At 52.6% G+C, this 20,295-nt stretch overlaps 1 protein-coding gene and 6 non-coding genes across 7 annotated transcripts in view; 5 read left to right on the top strand and 2 right to left on the bottom strand.

Moving 5' to 3' along the window:
• The window catches only part of LOC142821592 (uncharacterized), a 361,188-nt gene that overhangs the window by 96,621 nt on the left and 244,272 nt on the right, over positions 1-20,295 (top strand). The gene's annotated exons all lie outside the window — the stretch shown is intronic.
• Positions 1,061-1,224, top strand: LOC142821694 (U1 spliceosomal RNA). The gene has a single exon (XR_012898383.1). It is a non-coding gene; the product is annotated as a U1 spliceosomal RNA (small nuclear RNA).
• TRNAC-GCA (transfer RNA cysteine (anticodon GCA)) lies at positions 8,497-8,568 on the top strand. The gene has a single exon. It is a non-coding gene; the product is annotated as a tRNA-Cys (tRNA).
• Positions 9,653-9,724, bottom strand: TRNAC-GCA (transfer RNA cysteine (anticodon GCA)). Its single transcript has one exon. It is a non-coding gene; the product is annotated as a tRNA-Cys (tRNA).
• Positions 11,606-11,678, top strand: TRNAK-CUU (transfer RNA lysine (anticodon CUU)). The gene has a single exon. It is a non-coding gene; the product is annotated as a tRNA-Lys (tRNA).
• On the bottom strand, positions 13,364-13,468 carry TRNAR-UCU (transfer RNA arginine (anticodon UCU)). The gene is made up of 2 exons: positions 13,432-13,468; positions 13,364-13,399 (listed from the first exon to the last, which is right to left on the bottom strand). It is a non-coding gene; the product is annotated as a tRNA-Arg (tRNA).
• Positions 14,659-14,740, top strand: TRNAS-GCU (transfer RNA serine (anticodon GCU)). Its single transcript has one exon. It is a non-coding gene; the product is annotated as a tRNA-Ser (tRNA).

The raw sequence follows: 20,295 nt of genomic DNA, 5'->3' as shown, positions 1-20,295 counted from the left end.
CGGGTGTACCCAGGGGTGCTCATTTACATACCCACGATGCATTGCGCACAGTGATTCGCCACCCGCGTCCATGGGGCAGAGTTTGCTCCTAAAGCCCCTGGCTCCCACGCAAAACTCGGGCTATCAGCGTGGCAGAGCAACAGGCTGCAGAAGGGGTGGGGATTTGCAGACAGTCCGGTGTAGCCACCGTGAGTTGAGAAACAGACGCCGTTTTTCTGGCAGCGCCTCTGCAGCAACTGTGGTATGCTCTGGTTTCTTTTCAGATCATATAAATCTTTTGCCATTTTCGTGATTGGGGCTTTTTTGCGGAAAACAGTACTGTGCTGTTTACTCTGGTCCTCTTGTGCAAATGATTTGTGCAAGAGAACTTTTGCCCGAATGGGAGCAGCACAGTATTTCTGCAAGAACACTGATGATCTTACATGAGATCGTCAGTGTTTTTGCGGAAATTCAAGAGGCCAGTGTAGACAGCTGGCAAGTTCTTCTGGAAAAGTGGCTGATTTTCTGGAATAAGTGGCCAGTGTAGACACAGCCCGGATGCGCCCGGCTCTGGAGGGTGACGGGCCTGGCTGGGCCAGGGGTGTCAGGGCGAGAGCAGAAGCCGCACAGACTCGGTGCCTCCCGAGTGGCAGCTTCTGCCCGAGCCAGCCCCTGCTGGGTGTGCGGGCCGCAGCCGGGGAGAGCGCTGGCTGGGTCGGGAGTTGGGGTGCAGCAACGCCGCTGGGCTCCTCGCCGCCGAAGTGGGACTCAGGCCAGAGAGGGGATAAAGCGCCGGGCCTGGGCAGATAGACGGGTGGGGGCATGTCCCGGGCGGAGCGGCGTGAGCATGTATACAGATGCGGGCGCGAGCAGAGGCTTGTGGGAGCGGGAGCGGGCTGGCAAGCAGGGCCCGCCTCGGGCACGCAGGGCTCGGTGTGGGTGTCGGGGGTGGCTTGAGGGCGGGTGTAGGCGGTAGGGGAGTGTTTGGGGCGCGGCGGTGTGGGTGCGCTACGCGGCGTCCCCCATGATGTGAAAGGGTTTGGGCGGTGGGGGGCAGGCGGTGGTTGTGTGGGTGGAACTCATACTTACCTGGCAGGGGAAATACCATGATCATGAAGGTGGTTTTCCCAGGGTGAGGCTCATCCATTGCACTGTGGGTGTGCTGACCCTTGCGATTTCCCCAAATGTGGGAAACTTGACTGCATAATTTGTGGTAGTGGGGGACTGCGTTCGCGCTTTCCCCTGGCGCTCGCTGTGAACAATAGACTGACAAATGACCAAGGCAAACGTAGAGGGGACATTGCTGCTACTGTCCTTGCTCTTTTTCTTCTCTGCGGCGAGCATTGCTAGTTTTCTGCATTTTTCTCTGCTCGGTCTGTGCTCAGGCTTGACTTGGCCTGGCCCAGTCTGGGGGTGGGGGTGGGGGTGGGGGGGTCTCTTTTTTCTGTTTCTTCTGCTATCTCCCGGGAAGCACATCACTTTCCTAGGCCATTGATGCCCCTTTTCAGCCACCCTGCTTGCCTTACAGGAAGTTTCCCCTAACGGCCGGCTGGCCTGCCGGTCCTCGCTGCAGCCCCAGCCCCAGCCCCTTGCTTCTCGTCCTGCACCTCCCCCCCCAAGCTTCAGAAGAACCAGAAGTTCTCCCTTCTCTGCCTAGCAGCCTTTTATGGCCCTGAAAACTCTTAGCAGCTCCCCTCTAGCAGACTCCCTTCCAATCTTCTACACCCCGCACAGTCAGTTTCTCTTGCATTTTTCTGCATTCCCTGTCTCCGATTTGTATGAGTCTGCCTCCCTTCCCGCCCACAGGGCACAATGCTCCAGCTAGGCCTAATCCTCACCGTGGAGAGTGGAAGAATTACTTTTCCTGTCTTGCGCACGACGCTGCTGCTTCCGCTAACGCGCCCCAGAACGATGTTCGCTGCTCTAGCAACCCGTTTACCGCTCTCGACTCCCGTTTACCTCGTGGTCCGCTGTGACAGCCAGCCTCTCCCTGGCCTTCTCCCCTGCTGCGCCGATTCTTGTCCACAGTATTCCTTCCTAGACAGCCGTTTCCCATTCTCTATCTCTCTCTCTCTCTCTCTCTCTCTCTCTCTCTGCCACCCTGCACGTGGGCACAAGCAACGGATCGATCATTCGTAAGCGGAGTACTTTGCATTTGGCCTTATTGAACTTCATCGTAGTCTCTCCAAACCATCCCATCCTCCACAGCACCTGCAACCCCTCCCAGATCGGGGTCCTCCGCAGTCTTGATAAGCGTACTTTCTACGCCATCCATCTGTGACAGACCGGGCCGTGTCTGGGCACAACTGAGGGCGTCCGCTCAGGGTGAATTGCTCAAATCCGGGGCTCCTTACAGCCCCCCGACTGGTGACGTTTCCAAACAGGCCACAAACCAGTCCCACAGGGCGCTTCAGCTGCCTGCCTGAAGCCTCACGAGCAAAACCCCTCCGACACCCCAGCAATATCCGTGCCCCAGATGGCCCCAGGCCTATACACAGGTGGGGGGGTCCTAACACCCAATCCCACCTACCCCGAACAAGTTCTGTCCGGTTCCAAGAAACCAGCCACAGATCCCTGGTCAATTTACCCTCTGGACCTTGCCCACAAATCACGCTGGGCCAATCCTTTAGAATCTATATCTAAAGGTTTATTATTACAAGAAAGAAAAGCACGAGAGTAAGGTTATTAAAGTACAGTACGTTACATGCACCGAATCTCCCAGTTCTCGATGCAGGCTCTAGCAGAGATGTTGCAGCTGCTGGTTTAAAAGTTCTTATTGCACATCCTACGATCAGGATGGGTTCACAGGTCTTCCGGGCTCTTCAATCCCTGCAGTGCTGCCTCTGGGATAAAGTGCTGAGCTGAGAACAAAATGGCATCAACTACATGGCCTCTTTATACCCCCTTCCTGGCCTCTTCTGGCCTCAGCCGGTCACCTGGTCCTCAGCCTCTCTCTGCTGGCAGCTCTTGGGTCTCCGCCCTCCTGCTTTAGGTGTGTCCTTGGGCCATCAAGGGCCATTGTCCCACAGGGCTTTGCTACTCAGCCTGTCCATAGCAATGCTTAACCACATTCAGAGAAACATTCAGCTTCCACACAGACCACAGATTCCTATCTATTCACACAGACATTATACACTCACATAAATAGCGTACATAAGATCAACAAACGATAAGCTCCCATTCAATACCACACATGGCTCCCCCCATACCAATTTCTGGGGGGGTGCAGCAGCGATCTGGCTGCTTCCCTCCAATTCAGTAATGTGACACCATCCAAATGGCCGAGGAAGGGAACCAGGCCCACAAGGAATCCCTGCCGGACCCCCGCTGCACTACGGCAATAACTATTCCCCGGGAACGGTATCCCTGACCCTTTAGCAGCCCCCTGACGGTAGCTCCGTCTAGTTCGCGTTTGGCTAGCGAGCGCGTTCGTGCGCAAGTAACGCGAGACAGTACCCACAGCTTTCCTGAAGACAGCAGATATACCCTTTTGATAGGTTGCCCCTTCCCCCGCTTCGGGAATCTCTCCTGCCTACCGTGAGTTTTCTGAAATAATCCTCCATATCTCAGATATCACCCCAGTCAGCTCCTTGAGTACGGGGGGGGGGGGGGGGATGCATTTCATCACACTGCCTCGGTATCTCAGCCTTCGCAACATCCTCCGGCCTAGGCCCCAACTCCGCAGCTGCCGGGAAACAGATTACTGGGGCTATGTCTACATTGGCACCCTTTTCCGGAAATGCTTAAAACGGAACAGTTTTCCGTTATAATTATTTCTGGAAAAAGCGCGTCTACATTGGCAGGATGCTTTTCCGGAAAAGCACTTTTTCCGAAAAAGCGTCCATGCCAATGTAGATGCGCTTTTCCGCAAAAAAGCCCCGATCGTCATTTTCGCGATCGGGGCTTTTTTGCAGAAAAGACTACTGGGCTGTCTACACTGGCCCTTTTTCAGAACAGTTTTTCCAGAAAAGGACTTTTGCCCGAACGGGAGCAGCATAGTTTTTCCGGAACAATGACCATTTTACATTAGATCGTCATTGCTTTTCCGGAAAAGCAAGCGGCCAGTGTAGACAGCGGCTGCTTTTCCGGAATAAGTGGCCAGTGTAGACACAGCTACACTGTTGATAAGCAGTTTTTTGCCAGACAAAATGCTGTTAATGAAGTTTTCTCTACCCATCTTGAGATGTGTTTCTTACCTGGTGACAGTGGGTGTCATTAGGATCCAACCCCATTCTCACAGCCTAGTGTGTTGCTATTCAAATGTCATTTGGACAGAATGTGACTCTGGGCTTTACAGCTAATTGCTGCTACTCTTCAGTCTGGCTACAGAAGAAGGCTTCAGTTTAGACCTACCAGATAGCTACAGAAAAACCACTTTGTTACAGAGAACCTTTCTAAGCATCAAATAGCAGGACCCAGAGCACAGCAAACAACTGCGAAGGGACTCCAACCCTCAGTCTTCTGATCCAAAGTCAGATGCCTTATCCATTAGGCCACACAGTCTTAGCTTGCTTAGAAATGGACATCTTGAAATGTGTAAGTAGACAGTAGTCAAACGAGTCCATCCTGTTTTATTATTATCCTTGTGTGGGGGCTTAGAAATCACGTCTGAGCTGGTGAATTATTTTTATTTTGTGTAACTAAGGATTTTGTGTAACCGGGGATTTTTCCTGAGTCTATGTCACTTCATGGCTATCTACCACCTAGGCTATCTCTATACTGCACCTCTCTTCCACAAACACATATGGAAATGAGGCACTGATTAGCATATTTCTGTGGTTTATTTACATAATTAATTAGGGTCCATTTTTGCACAAAAAGGAGCTGTGGAGACTTGGGCGCGTCCTGCCTCCTGCTTCACCTAGCTCCAGTCTGCCCTGGGCTGCTTTGTGCTTAGGGCTGTTTGTTGGTTCCATGATGTAAGGGGTAGCCCTAAGGATTCTGCAGACTGAGTTCAAATCTCAGTGCAGTATTCATTGGTGGGCTGCTGCAAAACCCTTCCGTTCCTTGCCCTCAGGCTGGTGAGAAGATAATTTTGTGCCTCCTGCTGGGTGTCTGATGCCCACTGGTGCTCCATTTCTTGTCTGGCTGGCTCAGCAGGAGGCTGGGATGTGCTGGGGCCATGGAACCTACCAGCCTGGTTAGAGATGCAGGGGACTGAGTTTGTGTTTCTCGCTGATGTTCTCACATCTGCTCCCAGCAGCTGCCAGGCTCTGCCTAGTGGCCTCCAGGGCTAAAGGGAGGGAGTCTCAGGATGGGACCTCAGAGAATGTGGGTTCCCTGCTTCTGAGAGAGGTAAAGAAACCTGTTCTACTCCCTGTGCTGGCTCTAGGCTGAGGGAAATCGACTCAACACACCTTGGTTGTGGAGCTATTGCCTTGGGCGTAGGAACAGCACAAGTGAGAGGCTAGACCAAGGTTCACTCAAGTGGTTTATTTTTTGTGGATCTTCCCCTCCTGCAGCCTTAGAGACTCTGGAACAAAAAAGACACATGAGAAGAACCCAACTTTCTTTCCTTGTGATCTAGCTCAGGTTTCACTCTGGGGTCTTTCTGCATGTGAAGTACCTGTGACAACCCCTGTGCTGCTGGGTTCTTCTGACCCTCATCTACGATGCCACCCACTTGGGGTAGCACTTGCCTTGATACTTGTAGAAGGGCCAATCTGGACAAATCAACATTTCTCAGGCGCCCTTACCTAGCTCAGCTGGCAGAGTGGACGGCTGGAGGGTTTGCTTGTCAAGTCACTCTTAGGTTGCTCGTTGGACTCCTGCTTGAAGAAGAGAGCCTTTTCCCTAGAGCCCAGTCTGAGCACAAGGTGGTTGCCTTGGGTCCATGTTTTCAGAGCCTTGAACTGACAATAAGATTGTGGGTACCAGCTGCCAATCACATTTCCTGGGCTGCACAGGCCTTGAGACCCTGGAGGGAAATGGGGAATGGCTGCACTTTGGAATTCAGAGATGTTGTCTGCAACCATCATTTAGTACGGTTTTAGAGACACTTTTCATTTTTCAGAAGAGGCTTTTCCGACATTTGGCCCATCCACAGGGACCCAAAAGTGGGAAAAACCTCCTCTTTCGGAAGAGCCCTTATTCCTAATAAATTGAGGAATACGGGCCTTCCGAAAGAACACACCCACTTTTTATGGAAAGTGATCTGAAAAAGTGGACTAGTTCCCTGGATGCGGCAAAGTTTTTCCGGGACACGAGAGGTATCCTGGAAAAACTCAGTAATATAGACATAGCCAAGCAGGGCGCCATGGCTCAACTGGCTAAAACAGAAACCAGACACAGAGCGGGTTTGAGCTGTCTCCAGCTGAGGGACGGGTGTGCCTGGTTTATGAGCATTGGCACAGGACAGTGCGGGTTCATATTCATTTAAAGAATCCAAACAATAGACCTCCAGAATGCGATGGAATTGGAGAGATAAATGTTCCCATTAAACAGACACTCTCCCCAGAGGGCACTTGGACTTAAACCAAGGACCACTTAATCTGTAGTGAAACACTCTACTGTGAGCTATACCCCCATGCTCAACACCTGCATGCAGCCCCTATTGAGAACGGGGCAGGGACCAAGAGGCTTTTGTGTAACACACATCTCAGGTGGGATGGCCCCTCACTCACGCCAGATAGTGACTGGTCCTAACAAGGTCTAGAGAAGTAGTGGGGGCGGGGAGGTCATCGTGTTCCCTGCTCTTGCTCTGCCTCTTCCCCCAAAGCCTTCACCAAGGGTTAGTAACAGGCTATTTGTCCCAGTTTAAATCCAGCAGAAGAAGCCTTAGCAGGTGTGGCTGTGGTGTAGTGGTTATCTCTGGTTCTCTGGTTCAATCCCAGGCTTTGGCATGTCTCTCGGTGCAGCAGGGCCCTCTCTGCTCCCCTTATCATGCTCGTGCCCTGTGACATCCCCTCATCCATCCTGGCAGCAGCCCATCTTTGCTTCTAAACCTCCCTCAGATTGACTGCTTCTGCTTCCTTGGCTAAAGTCCCTCCCCCTGTGCGTGTGGCTGGCAGGGATTGCTAGAGGGATCCATTTACATGTAGCTTCACTGAAACCCCCCTCATTGGCCTGCGCCCAGGTCAGTCCATGTGTGTTAAAGGGCCTCAGGGAGCACAGAGCAGAGGGATCCCCTCGACACAAACACACAGTCCCAGCCCCTAGCCTCCCCCATATCCCAGATCCTGTGCCCTGACTTCTCTACCCTCCCACATCCTCACCCCTGCCCTGAGCCCCCCCCCCCACTCTCACACACTCCCCAAATCCCTGCCTTGAGCCTCCCACACTCCACATTTTAATTTCTTACAGGTACTGTCCTATCACAACCCCTCCCCCCACTTCCTGCCTTGAGCCTCCCCCTCCCTCCTGCCCAGCCCAAGGGGTGGTGCCCAATAGAACAGGCCCTGTGAGAAATGTGTCACTTTCACCCCTGGGAGCAGCTCAGCCATGCAAAGGGGCTGCCTGGGGCAGGACATTAGCCCTGGAGGGCAGGGGTGGGTGTGGCAATGACATCACAAGGGCCTTTTGCAGCCCCTCAGCTTATTGGCTAAAGGAGGTTGGGAGGTGATGACCTCACAGAGAGTCCATGACAATGGCCAGGTGGGACAGGCTGCAGGGCAGGGGCCATCTCAGAGCCCCCCCCCCCCCATGGCTTTGCTGCAGGGAGTCTCCTTGAGATCTGCCCTTGAGGCCTTTTTGGAGCCTTCTCCTTTCCCACGACTAACTGACCTAGAAGGCCGATGTCTCTGTGGAGAAGTGAAGAGCTTCCAAGAAGGCCACTGTACATGAAGCAGGGGAATTAGCTCAAGTGGTAGAGCGCTCTCTTTGCATGTGAGAGGTAGTGGGATCGATACTCATGTTCTCCAATGAGGAGAGACATTCCCATTTTTTCTTTTTGCCAGCAGAGCCAGCCAGGGGGCTAAGTGGCTCCAGTGGCCCTCCCGCCCCGGCCCCCACTTCCTACTTGCTTTCCCCAAAACCAGCCACGTTGGGGCAGAGAGCTGCTGGACACCAGCCCTCCTGGGCCAGGCAGTGGCAGAAGCACTGGAGGCAGGTTGCAGGTGGGGCAGAATTAGCTCCATTGGAAAAGTGCTGCCTTTGTGCATGAGAGGTAGCAGGTTTCACTCCCATCTTCTCACACCTACTCGCTGGTGCTGAGGGGCCGGCCCCTTTCCTGCCGCCCCAACTCTTATTCCCACAATGCACTTTGTGCAGGGGCCGCTGGTCTTTCTGCCAAGGTGCGTGGCTGGGAGCCAGGACTCAGGACCCTTCCTAAAATATACAAATCCCCGCCCCCCACAACCCTCTGATCCATTCACACGGTCTGGCTGCTGCCCACATGGAACTCAGGGGCCAGGTGGGTGACTTGCCTTGCAGCTGTGACAGCATCAGACCCCTGCCACCCGCCAGCTCAGTGTGGAGACCAAGCCCAAGGGTGGCACCTGGGATGTGAGTTACACAAAAGCCTCTTGTCTCTTGTTCCTTGTCCAGTTCCCAACATTGGCTGTAGATGCCAATTTGTGTGGGGGTGTAGCTCAGTGGTAGAGTGTTTGACTGCAGATCAAGTGGTCCTTGGTTCAAATCCAAGTGCCCCCTTGGAAACTTTCCTTCTAGTGGAAATATTTTCCTTTCCAGTTCCATCACACTCTGGCTTTACATTGCTTGAGGTTCTTGACATTAATAAGAACCCTTAATGCAGAGCTACTCAACTTTGGAAGCCCTGGTGACCACAATGAATGGCATTTAACCAGGATGGACAGGGCAGGTGTCCCTAGTTAGTGTATTCCAGGAGCTGGCAATGGGTGACGGGAGGGATCACTTAACAAGTGTCTGTCCTGAGGATTCCCTCGGGACAATGAAATTGGCTGCTGTTGTGAGACAGGATCCTGAGCTAGTTGGGCAACTGGCATGGCCCAGTCTGGCTGCTTTGATGTTCTGTTTGGTTTCTGTTCTTGTCCCCTTTGGGCAAGGGAGAATGGACCCTCATCCTGCGAAAGGCTAGTGTAGGTGAGCAAAGAGGCATGTGTCAGGTGTCTCTGGTGGTCTAGTGGCTAGGATACAAAACTCTTGCTGGTCTGGTCTGATTCCCACTCAGGGAAACTCAGGGAAACCAGCCTGATGTTTCACATGGCCACTGTCTAGTCATTTTTCTCACCTCATTGTCTCATTGTCACATGTTACAGCAGCTGTGACCCAAGAGGTGACTTCAGGCTCCTTCCCACCACTCCCTCACTGCCCCGCAACAGGAAACCAAAGGCAGCAAGAGCAGATTTCTGGCCCCTAGTCAGGTGCTCTCTGGTCTTAGTTGGACTCACTAAATCGAACTCCAGAAGGTTGACCGCAGCCCGTCCTCCCCAGCTGGGTGTGGTTCTTGTTCTTCTACACAGCCCAGCCCTTAGAGACCAAGGACGTGCCAATGGGCATCTACATCACACCCTTGTTGAATTGCTGGAAACGCAAACCAGACACACAGCGGGTTTGAGCTGGTTCCAGCTGAGGAACAGGTTTGCCTGGTTTATGTGTATTGGTGCCAGAAAACGTTAACGGTTTGTGTTCATTTAAAAAGTCCACATACAACAGAAATCCAGGATGCAATAGAACTGGAGAGGTAAATGTTTATTAAAGGAACATTTCCTAAGGAGGCACTAAGGAAATGTCTCTATTAAATAGACACTCTTGCAGGGAGCACTTGGATTTGAACCAAAGACCACTTGAGCTGCAGTCAAACACTCTGCCACTGAGCTACTCTCCCACACAAAACACATACCTGCAGCCCGTATTGGGCACTAGGCAGGGAACACAAGGCTTTTGTGTAACACACATCTCAGGGGGGATGGACCCTCACTGAGCCCAGATTGTGATGGACCCTAACGAGGAATTTGTCCTGAAAACAGTAAAGCTGGGACAGGACACAGGTTCTGTCTACACAGAAAAGTTATTTTGGAATAATGGCCGTTTAGAATAACAATGCCAAAGTCTGTGCAGCAATTCCGTTAATGTGAAATAATCTGAAGTAACAGACGGGTTATTCCAACTTCTGTAAACCTCATTCTACAAAGAATAACACCTATTCCCAATTAGCTATTTCAGAATAATGCGTGTGGAGATGCTCCACTTCCGCTATTTCAAAATGGCCCCTCCCTAGGCCCATTCTAAGTTATTTCTACCAGGGCTCTAAATCAAGATAACTCGTCTACATTAGCAGAGCCTGACTCGGACTCATTCTGAAGTTTCCCTGCAGTGTAGACGTGCTATTTTGAAATCACTGTTCAAGAATAGCTTATTCCAAAATAAATGTGCCGTGGAGATGTAGCCAGAGAGTCCTGAGAGATGAAATTGTTGGGCTATGTCTACACTCGCGGCTTCTTGCACGAGTAATATGCAAATGAGGCTAAGCATGGAATCTAGCTGACCCTCATTTGCATACCTAATGAGCCACCATTTTTTTCAGAAGAGGCTCTTGCGCAAGAAGGAGTGTCTACACTGCCCCTTCTTGCGCATGAAAAACCCTCTTACGCAATGCCGTTCTTCCTGAAAAGTAATAGATGTAACTCATTCTTGTGCAAAAGCCTCTTCTGAAAAAAATGGTGGCTCATTAGGTATGCAAATGAGGCTTGGAGATATTCCACACTTAGCCTCCTTTGCATATTACTCGCACAAGAAGCTGCGAGTGTAGACATAGCCTTGGTGGGAAGCCAGGAGAGCAGAGGCCAGCCTGAGACCTGAATATCCCAGGTCCCCAGCAAAGCTGTTTATGTAGGTCCCATGGTGTAAAAGGCAGCACTCAGGACTTTGAATCCTGCAATATGAGTTCAAGTCTCAGTGGGACCTACTGGGCTGGTTGCTGTGTGCTCTGTGGCTTTTACATTCCTTGTCCTGAGGTTCCCCAGAGGCAGTTTTACTCCTGTGCTGGGTGTCTGAGGCCCAATGGAGCTTGGTCCATAGACTGATGAGAGTTGTGGTCAGGAGCCTGATGCTCTCCCAGCTGTTGGTCAGGTCATCTGCTCAGCTGGTGCTGGAGGCAGCCAGATAGTGTGAGCAGGTCACAGGGGAGATTGGGGGAAGTGTCCTGAGTCCTGGCTGCCAGCCACGCATCTTGGCAGAAAGACCAAGGGCCCCTGCACAAAGTGCATTGTGGGAATAAGAGTTGGGGCAGCAGGAAAGGGGCCGGCCCCTCAGTACCAGGGCACGGGCAGGAGAAGATAGGAGTGAATCCTGCTACCTCTGGGGTCTAGCAGCTTTTCACCCCAGCTTTGTGGGAGGCCAAGTAGGAAGGGGCCTCTGGAGGCTCATAGCCCCCTGGCCTGCTGTGTCTGTGGAAAGGGGGGAAGAGGACACATATCTCTCACTGGGGAACAGAGCGCATGGATCCCACTCATTCCTGCAGAAAATGAAACAGGCTGAGCATTTTGCAGAGAGCAGGCCAGAGCCCTTCTCCTGTCCCTGGAGAGATGGAAATGGGGCCGTTCCTTGTGGGGAAAGAAGTGGGTGTGTCGGGAGTGGGGTTCGAGTTCAAACCTCTCCACAGACCAGAACCCCCCATTAGGGGCAAGAAAGAGCCTTGAGTCAGGCAGTGGAGAACATTTGGCTCCTGTTCCCCTGAGATGGGATATTAGAAAACTTTTCCCATGCAGCCTGGCTAGCTCAGTTGGTAGAGCATGAGGCTCTTAATCTCAGGGTCATGAGTTCAAACTCCATGCTGGGTGGTGCCCTTCCTTAACTCACTTTCTCTGCCTGTGAGCAATTGGCTCTCAGTCTTCACCAGGGTCTTAGAAAGAAAAAGTCTAGTCCTGGGGTCCAGCTTCAGTAGAACCAGAGAGAGAACCAACTGCAATTTCCATCTTCTGAGGAGAAGGGAAGAGGATTTTCTTCTCCTCAGTTCTAGCCACATCAGCCCAGGGAGGAGAAAAAATAACCCTCCACCTGCTGATTGTCCCCCATCAGCTTCTGTAGCTTCACCTCCTGCCACAGCAGCTCCAGCTTTGAGCTACAAATCTCAAGGGGCTGGTGAGGAAATGAGGAGCTGGCAGCTTGGGTGAGCTGCTTCCATGAGAACAAGAGGTGGAGTGTTCACAAGGTGCATTCCCCTTCCTTGCAGAGCAGGGTGTTAGAAAGAGCTAGTAACAGAACAGTCAGACAAGTTCCACCAGCAGTGTGTTTCTATGGGGTAGTGGTTATCCCATTTACCTGACCTGCAAAAAGTCACTGGTTCAAAGCCAGGCAAAAACCCAGTGTCTTCTCTTATTGCTGCTCCCCTGGGTGCCCGGGTAAGTGCAGCTTCTCCTGCCTGGGATAAGCCCAACTCACAACTCACATGCGACAGAGGGGGGTGACATCAGCTGAGAATGCCCCTTGTTGCCAGCCTGGGGAAGCCAGATGGGTCAGGCCAGGCACCTGATGGGCACCTGTGTCTCAGCCTCCCCTGCCCTCGGAAGGAGGCATATGGGGCCGGCTCCTTCTGCTGCTTCCCTTGTGTGACTTGCCCAAGGAGGAAGTGAGGCAGGAATGGGGCAGAGGAGGGAGGCCAAGCTGAGACGGGCAGGACAAAAGCTCAACGTCTCAGTGGGACTCAGTAGGCAGAGTAGAGCCTCCCGCCCCCTTTGTTCTGCCAAAGCCCGTGGGATGGGGCTGGCTATTCTGATGTTCTGTTTGGTTTCTGTTCTTGTCCCCTCTGGGAGGCAGAGCCCTGTATCTGTCTCAGGGCATCCCAGGGAGGCTCCTTGCAGCCCAGGAGAAGAAGGGGGCTCTGGGTGGAAGGAAAACAAGCAAAGCTGGTCCCAGTGGGCCTGGGGCAGGGCTCCAGTTTGGCCCAGCTGAGTCACAGGTGTCTTGTGTAGGTCCCATGGTCTAAGATGCAGCACTAAGGACTCTGAGTGAACCCTCTATCTACGCTGCACCTAAACTTGAAATAAGATGTTACATCAGGGCTCTGTCTACGCTACAGAGACAACGCTTTAGTCCAGAGAACACATCTGCCGAATTATTTTCGGAAGAGCAGACAAGCGTTTTTGGTGCCTTTGTGAACCTCGTTTTATGAAGAAGAAGGGATGTTACAAAAAAAGGTTTTTTTTCCCACATTTGGCCCAGTGTAAACAGGCCAAATGTTGGAAAAGCTTCTTCCAGAAAAAGCTATTTGAACTAGAGTTCACAATTTGCCTAGCTTTTTCATAAGAACAGTGTAGTGTAGACATAGCTTGAGTGATGCACAGCACTGGTAGGAGACATGGAGGGACAAAAGGGTCTGTGGGAACTTTCAGGCTTTCAGAGCAACCCTTGCCTCCCGCCTCACTGGGGTCTCCTGGGAACTGTCTGGACTAAAGCCCATCCTGGTGTCAGCCTAAGGATTGCCTGTTCTGTAAAAGCTGCTCTGGAAATAAGGAAGCAGCTAGAGTGACTCTGGTGGGATTTGAACCCACAACCTTTGAATGACTGACCTCGGTCACACTAAGCACCAAAGCTTAGAAGTCCAACACGCTTTCCATTGTGCCACAGAGCCTCCTGAAATGCTGGTTTTGCTGTCTCTGATATCTGCTTTGCAGCATGGCAATTGCTGGGGGAAAAGAAAGGGGCACCAGGTCTGTCTCTTTTGGGAGAGCAAGTAGGAAGAGGGAGGGGGCCACTGAGCCCCCGACAGTGAAAACAATTGGGCTACATCTACGCTGGCAGGTTCTTGTGCCAGAAATATGCAAATGAGGCTAAGCGTAGCGGCTTTGCACAAGAGGGGTTTTCTTGCACAAGAAGGGGCTGTGTAGATGCTCCTTCTGGCACAAGAGCCTCTTCCACAACAATGGTGGCTAATTAGATATGCAAATGAGGCTCACCCACTCCGTTGACCACTTGCCACTGCTCCTACCAGCCGCCCGCCAGCCACTCCCGCCAGCCACCCCATCCATGCTGCTGTGGGTGCCAGTGTCTCACCACACGGTAAAATCAGACCAGAGACGGACACTGTCAGTAAACACTCATATCGGAAACACTCCTCTGGATGCTGGGCCCACCAGAGCCGTGTGCCGCTGCCATCTGCCTGCTCTGTGGACATCTTCCCATTGCAGAGCGCGCCGAGCCAGACTGTGACTAGACAGCCCCTCTCTGGGCACCCAGGGGCTACATCTACACTGCAGGCTTCTTGCTCAAGAATGGCCGTTCTTGCGCAAAAACTTGAGGAGCATCTACACTGCACGCGTGTTCTTGAGCAACTAAATTTACAGCAAAACGTAGGAAAAGAGGGCTTCTTGGGCAAGAGTTATTCCTCTCCCCATGAGGAATAAACCCTCTTGTGCAACAGCTCTTGTACAAGAAGGTAGTATGAATGGGCAACAGGGTTTTTTTGTGCAAGAAATCCCTGTGGCTAAAATGGCCATCAGAGCTTTCTTGCACAAGAGAGCGTGCACACTGCCACGGACATTCTTGCACAAAAGCACATAGCAGTGTGGACATGCTCTTCCACAAGACATTTTGCACAGGAACTCTTGCACAAAACAGTTCTTGTGTAAGAAGCCTGCAGGGTAGCTGTAGCCAGGGGGTGTTTGGGTTTGTTACCAGCACTGAGCTTTGTACAACAAACCAGGGAACATTGTGAAAAGCCAAAACCTTCCAGCCCTGGGTGTCACTGGCCAGCCAGCGAGTGGCACAAAGGTTCCTGGCAGTGCTGGCTTTGGGTAATTGGTAACAAATCCCAACAACTCAGCTGAGGTGGCCGAGTGGTTAAGGCAATGGACTGCTAATCCATTGTGCTCTGCACGCATGGGTTCAAATCCCATTCTCATTGGGTGTTTGCAGCCCTTCCTCTTGCTTCTCCCAGCTCTCTCTCCAGTTCAGTGCCAGCCCCTCCCACTGCAGCCTGGGGAAAGGGGAAATCTCCACAGAGACACTCCCAGCTGGGACCCTCAATCCCTTCTGCCCTCAAGGGGAAACCTCACAAAGGAGATTCCAGGCAGCCAGGCCATGGGGGTCTCTGAGATGCCCCAGCCCTGCAGCCTGTCCCACCTGGCTGTTGCCATGGACCCTCTGTGAGGTCACTGCCTCCCAGCCAATGAGCTGACGTGTTGCACAAGGCCCTTGTGATGTCACTGCTGCCTGGCAGGCTCATGTCCTGCCCCCAGCCAGCCCCTTGGCATGTGTGAGCTGCTTCCCCCTCTTCCCCGTCACTCAAGGCTGGTTCTGGGGCTCACACAGGGAACATCAGAGGCTGCTCAGGGTGCCACATGCCCCCAAAGTCACCTTTTAAATGTCAGGGCAAACCAGGATCTATCCCGTCCCTTCCGCAAGACCCCACCCCTTTGCTGAGCCCCTGCCCTCCCCAAACCTTTCCATGGACTCTTGGTTACTAATGGGCACTCGCCACTAATGACATAATCACACCCCAGCCATTTTGCTAGGGCTGCAGCTGGGGAGAACAGTTTAATTAAAATCATTAAATGATTCAGCATTTGAACTGTCTCATGTTAGTTGATCAAACTTCATTTTAAATAAAGGAAAAACATTACGGCCAGCACAAAAGGTTTCGGTGCCGCACCCCTAGAGACTCTGGAACAAAGAAGACACATGGGAAGAACCCAACTTTCTTCCTTTTGCTGAGACACGGATGGATCTAGCTCAGGTTTCACTCAGGGGGTCTGTCTGCATGTGAAGTACCTGTGACAGCCCCTGTGCTCCTCTGCCCCTCCTCAGCAATGCCATCTACTTGGGGGAGCAGTTGCCCTGAGACTTGCAGAAGGGGCAGCCTGGACAAACTAATGCTGCTCAGGCCCCCTTCAGTCGCTCAGCTGGCAGAGTAGAGGACTGTTGTGTGTGTTTGGCAAGTGATTCTTAGGTCGCTGGTTCAACTCTCCCTTGAAGGAGCCGTTCTTTTCCCTCCAGCGTGGCCTTAGCAGAAAGCAACCAAGGTGGTTACCTTGGGTCCATGTCTGCAGAGCTCTGCACTTCAATTGACAAAAGGATTGTGGGGAGGAGCTGCCAATCACATTTCTTGGGCTGTGCGGGTTCTGTCCACACACAAAAGTTCTTTTGGAACAATGGCCGTTATTCCACAATAACACTGCAAGAGTCTACACAGCAATTCTGTTATTTTGAAATAATTCTGAAGTATCAGACGGCTTATTCCGACTTCTGCAAACCTCATTCTACAAAGAATAACTCCTGTTCCAAATTAGCTATTTCAAAATAAGGCCTGTGTAAATGCGCCACTGCTGCCAGTTTGAACTAGCCCCTCCCCAGGGCTCTTGCACAAGAGGGCTTATTCCTCATGGGGAGAGGAATAACTCTTGTGCAAGAAGCCCTCCTTTCCTACATTTTGCCATAAATTTACTTGCACAAGAATGCGCGTGCATTATAGATGCTCCTCAAGTTTTGCGTAAGAAGCCTGCAGTGTAGACGTAGCCCCTGGGTGCCCAGAGACAGGCTGGCTAGTCACAGTCTGGCTCGGAGTGCTCTCTGCAGTGGGAAGATGTCCATGGAGCAGGCGTATGACAGTGGCACACGGCTCTGGTGGGCTGGGGAGGGAGGCCCAGCATCCAAAGGAGCGTTTCCAAGAGAAGCTTTTACTGACAGTGTCTGTCTCTGGTCTGATTTTACCTTGTGGTGAGACACTGGCACCCACAGCGGCATGGACGGGGTGGCTGGAGGGAGTGGCTGACGGGTGGCTGGTAGGAGCAGTGGCAAGTGGCCAACGGAGTAGGTGAGATGCCTCCTATCCCCAACCCACCCCCAAGAGTGGGAGGTGAGCTCTGAAAACCACCTGTGAGCTCTTATCTGCCCTGAGCAAGGGCAGCAACTGTGAGTGGGGTACGGAGAAAGTTTGGGCATGTGAGTGGGACACTTATATGGCTGGACTTACATTGCTGGCAAAGGACATTGCCCAATCCCCTTGAGCGGGGACTTACTTGTGGGTTGGTTCTGAACCCTGCTTGTGCCCAGGCCTGACATAGCCTGCCCCACAGAATTCACACAGCAAATGGGGCTCTCAGAGCACAGGGGGAGTTTGGGGGCTCATTGCTGGGCCGTGGGGTGAAGCATCAAACCAGCCCCCTCCTGTGGGGCCTGTGAGTGCTGCTGAATCTGGGCCCCGAGCCTGGACAACAGCAAACAAAAGGTCTGGGGGCCTCACAGAGACCCCGCTGGGCTGAGCAGGAAGTGGCTGGGACTTTGCTTTGTCTTTGCCTGTGGGCTTGTCTGTCTGCAGCCTGGAGACCTCCTGGCTCCTCAGACCATTGGTCTGGATGGAGCGTTACAGACGTCGGAATAATGGAATTGCTGTGTAGACGCTCCCATTGTTATTTCAGTATAATGGCCGTTATGCCCAAGGAACGCAGCTGTGTAGATGCAGCCTCAAAGAAACGCTGAGCAAGTGCACCTGCAATGTCAGGGGAGACAGGGAAATGAGGTCACTTCTCTAGCTATCAAAAAGAGGGCATGTCAAGAGTGGGGGCACGTCTAGACTACAGGGTTTTGTCGACGGAAGTTTTGTCGACAGATATTGTCGACAAAACTTCTGTCGACATAGAGCGTCTAGACACTTTCAGTTCTGTCGACAAAGCAAGCTGATCCTGACACCCGTATTGATAGCTTCAAGTGCAGTTTTAGTACATGTGTGAGTTGCTTAGGGAGGCCGAGGGGGGCCCTCTCTTTCCCCACCTAACAGCTGCTCTACAGCACATCTGGGTTTATCTCCACTCACCCTTGTGGGGTGTTTTGCAGGGAGCTGACAAGAAGCGGAAGAGAGAAACCGCTGGCCGGCAGAACTGAGGGTTGGGATTCTCCTGTGCCAGGGAGTCTGTGTCAGTGCCCTTGGGGATCCTGAGCTGGGTGGCTCCTGGGCTTGTTGGCTCCACTCCAGGGGTGTCTCCTCTGCAGGGCGGTGCTTGTTCCCGGGGCTAACGCTTATCCCTGGGACACACTTTGTGCAGGGACCGTTGCTGGTCTTTGTGCCACATTATGTGTCTGGGACGTGGGAGTAAGACAGACACATATCCACACACACACCCCCCGGTTCTGCGTCCCCAGCCCCCGGCCCTCCTCTGTCATCCCCACACACTGCGCTGAGCCTCCCAGCCTGCACCCCCACACGTAGCTTTCTTACAGATGCTGTTTTATTGCAACCCTCTCACCCCAGCCTTGGCCCCCCAGGGGTAGGTTGTGCTGCCCCACCCCCAAAGGAGCCTCGCGTGGCCATGGGCAGAGACCCCACCGGGGGATTGGCCCTGGTTGTCAGGCAGCTTGTGATGCTGCCACAGAGCACGCACCATGGGACCTGCAGGGAGGCTGCTCTCAGGGCACCTGGGACTCTGGGCTGGCGGCCGACACTCTGCGCTCCTGGCTTCCCTGCAGCTCTGTTCTCTTTGGAGACGGGCCGCTCTCTATTGCTGTGCGCACTCCTCAGTAAAGAGCTTGTGACTGGACTTTGCTGGTGTTGCCTGTCTCTTTGCAGACAGACAATGAACCGAGCCGTCTGGGCTAGAGACCCTGACAGAGGCAACGATTCCCCACTGGCCAGGGCAGAGTCTCCCTCTCACACAGTCATGGAGCCTTCTCCCCCTGCTCCTGCCTCCCTCCCCTTCTCTAAGCTCTCAGGGTATGTCCACATTACAGAGTTTTCCCTTCTTCTGCAAGAAAATGGAAAGAACAGAGGGGTTTCTCTGGCATTGGTGATCCTCATTCTGCAAGGAAGAAGCCTTTTTGCAGAAGAGCTCTTTTGGAAAAACGCATGTGAGGTTGGAGAAGAAAGTTCTTCCGGAAGAAGAGGAAAGGGGGAAAAGCACAGGTGCCCTGGTGGCCATTCCGTCCATAGCAATCCCAGCTTACATGCGAGAGAGCGTCCATTCAGTCTGGACTCTCTCTTTCGGAAAAGCAGATCACTTTTTTAATGCACTTTTACAGTGTGGACGCTCTCTTCTGGAAGAAGTTTTTTTTTTTTTTGAAGATCCCTTCTGAAAAAAGCTTCTTCCGAAAGAAGCCTGAAGTCTAGACGTAGCCTCTGGGTACATCTGCAAAGCGGTTTATTTCAAAAACCGCTATTTTGAAAACAAATTAAATAGCTTGTTTCGAAACATCATATCCACTCTAGGGGGAAGCCTCAAAATTAGTCCAAGTAAGTTCCCCTAAGGTGGACACGCTACCTTGATTTAGAGCCCAGGAAGCAATAGGGAGTAATTACTTTGACTGTCCCTGGGCAGGAGCTATTTCAAAATAGCAGCAGTGGAGCATCCACACTATGGGTGTTTTGAAATAGCTATTTTGGAAGAGGCGTTATTCTTCTTGCAATGAGGTTTACAGATTTGGAACTAAGCCGTGACTGGCTTTTGAGGGGAGCAAGTAGGAAGAGGGAGGGGCCACTGGAGTCACTTGGCCCTCTGGGTGGCTCTGTCTGGGAAAAGAAAAACAGGGACTCCCCCATCAATGGAGAATGCAGCTATTGATCCCACTGCCTCCTACACGTTAAGCAAGCGCTCTGCCACTCAAGCTAATTCTTCCACTCTGTCAGCACTAAATCTTTTGGTGACTCTTCCCTTCTCCACGGGGACGTCTGTCTTCTAGGTCAGTTAGTCGTGGGAAAGGAGAAGGCTCCAACGAGGCTCCTCCTCACACTCGTGCTTGTGACCCTCATTCTCTCTCTGGCCTCAAGGGCAACTCTCAAGGAGACTCCCTGCAGCAAAGCCATGGGGGGGGGGGCTCTGAGATGGCCCCTGCCCTGCAGCCTGTCCCACCTGGCCATTGTCATGGACTCTCTGTGAGGTCATCACCTCCCAACCTCCTTTAGCCAATAAGCTGAGGGGCTGCAAAAGGCCCTTGTGATGTCACTGCCACACCCACCCCTGCCCTCCAGGGCTAATGCCCTGCCCCAGGCAGCCCCTTTGCCTGGCTGAGCTGCTCCCAGGGGTGAAAGTGACACATTTCTTACAGGGACTGTTCTATTGGGCACCACCCCTTGGGCATAGGGAGGCTCAAGGCAGGAAGTTGGGGGAGGGGTTGTGATAGGACAGTACCTGTAAGAAATTACAGAGGAGAGTGGGAGGCTCAGGGAAGGGATTTGGGGGGCATATGGGTGAGGTAGGGCTCAGAATACAGAAGTGAGGATTCAGGATGAGCATTGAGGGGACCAAGGGGACTAGAATCCCGGCTCCCTCTGCTCTGGGCTCCCTGAGGCTTGTTATTAAAAAAGGGATTTCTCTGCAGTGCACTGAGGAGAGAAACCCCTGAGCCAGTGACCTGGACGCAGACAACCATGGGGTGTGTGTGTGTGTGTGTGTGTATGTGTGTTCAGTAAATCTACATGTGACTAGATCCATCTAGCAGCCACAGGGGCGTTTAGCCAAGGCAGCAGTGACT

This window comes from Pelodiscus sinensis, chromosome 31 (genome assembly GCF_049634645.1).
Source record: "Pelodiscus sinensis isolate JC-2024 chromosome 31, ASM4963464v1, whole genome shotgun sequence".
In the NCBI taxonomy this organism is placed as follows: Eukaryota; Metazoa; Chordata; order Testudines; family Trionychidae; genus Pelodiscus; species Pelodiscus sinensis.
Note: the sequence above shows the minus strand (reverse complement) of the source record. Positions and strands in the feature narration are given on the sequence as shown.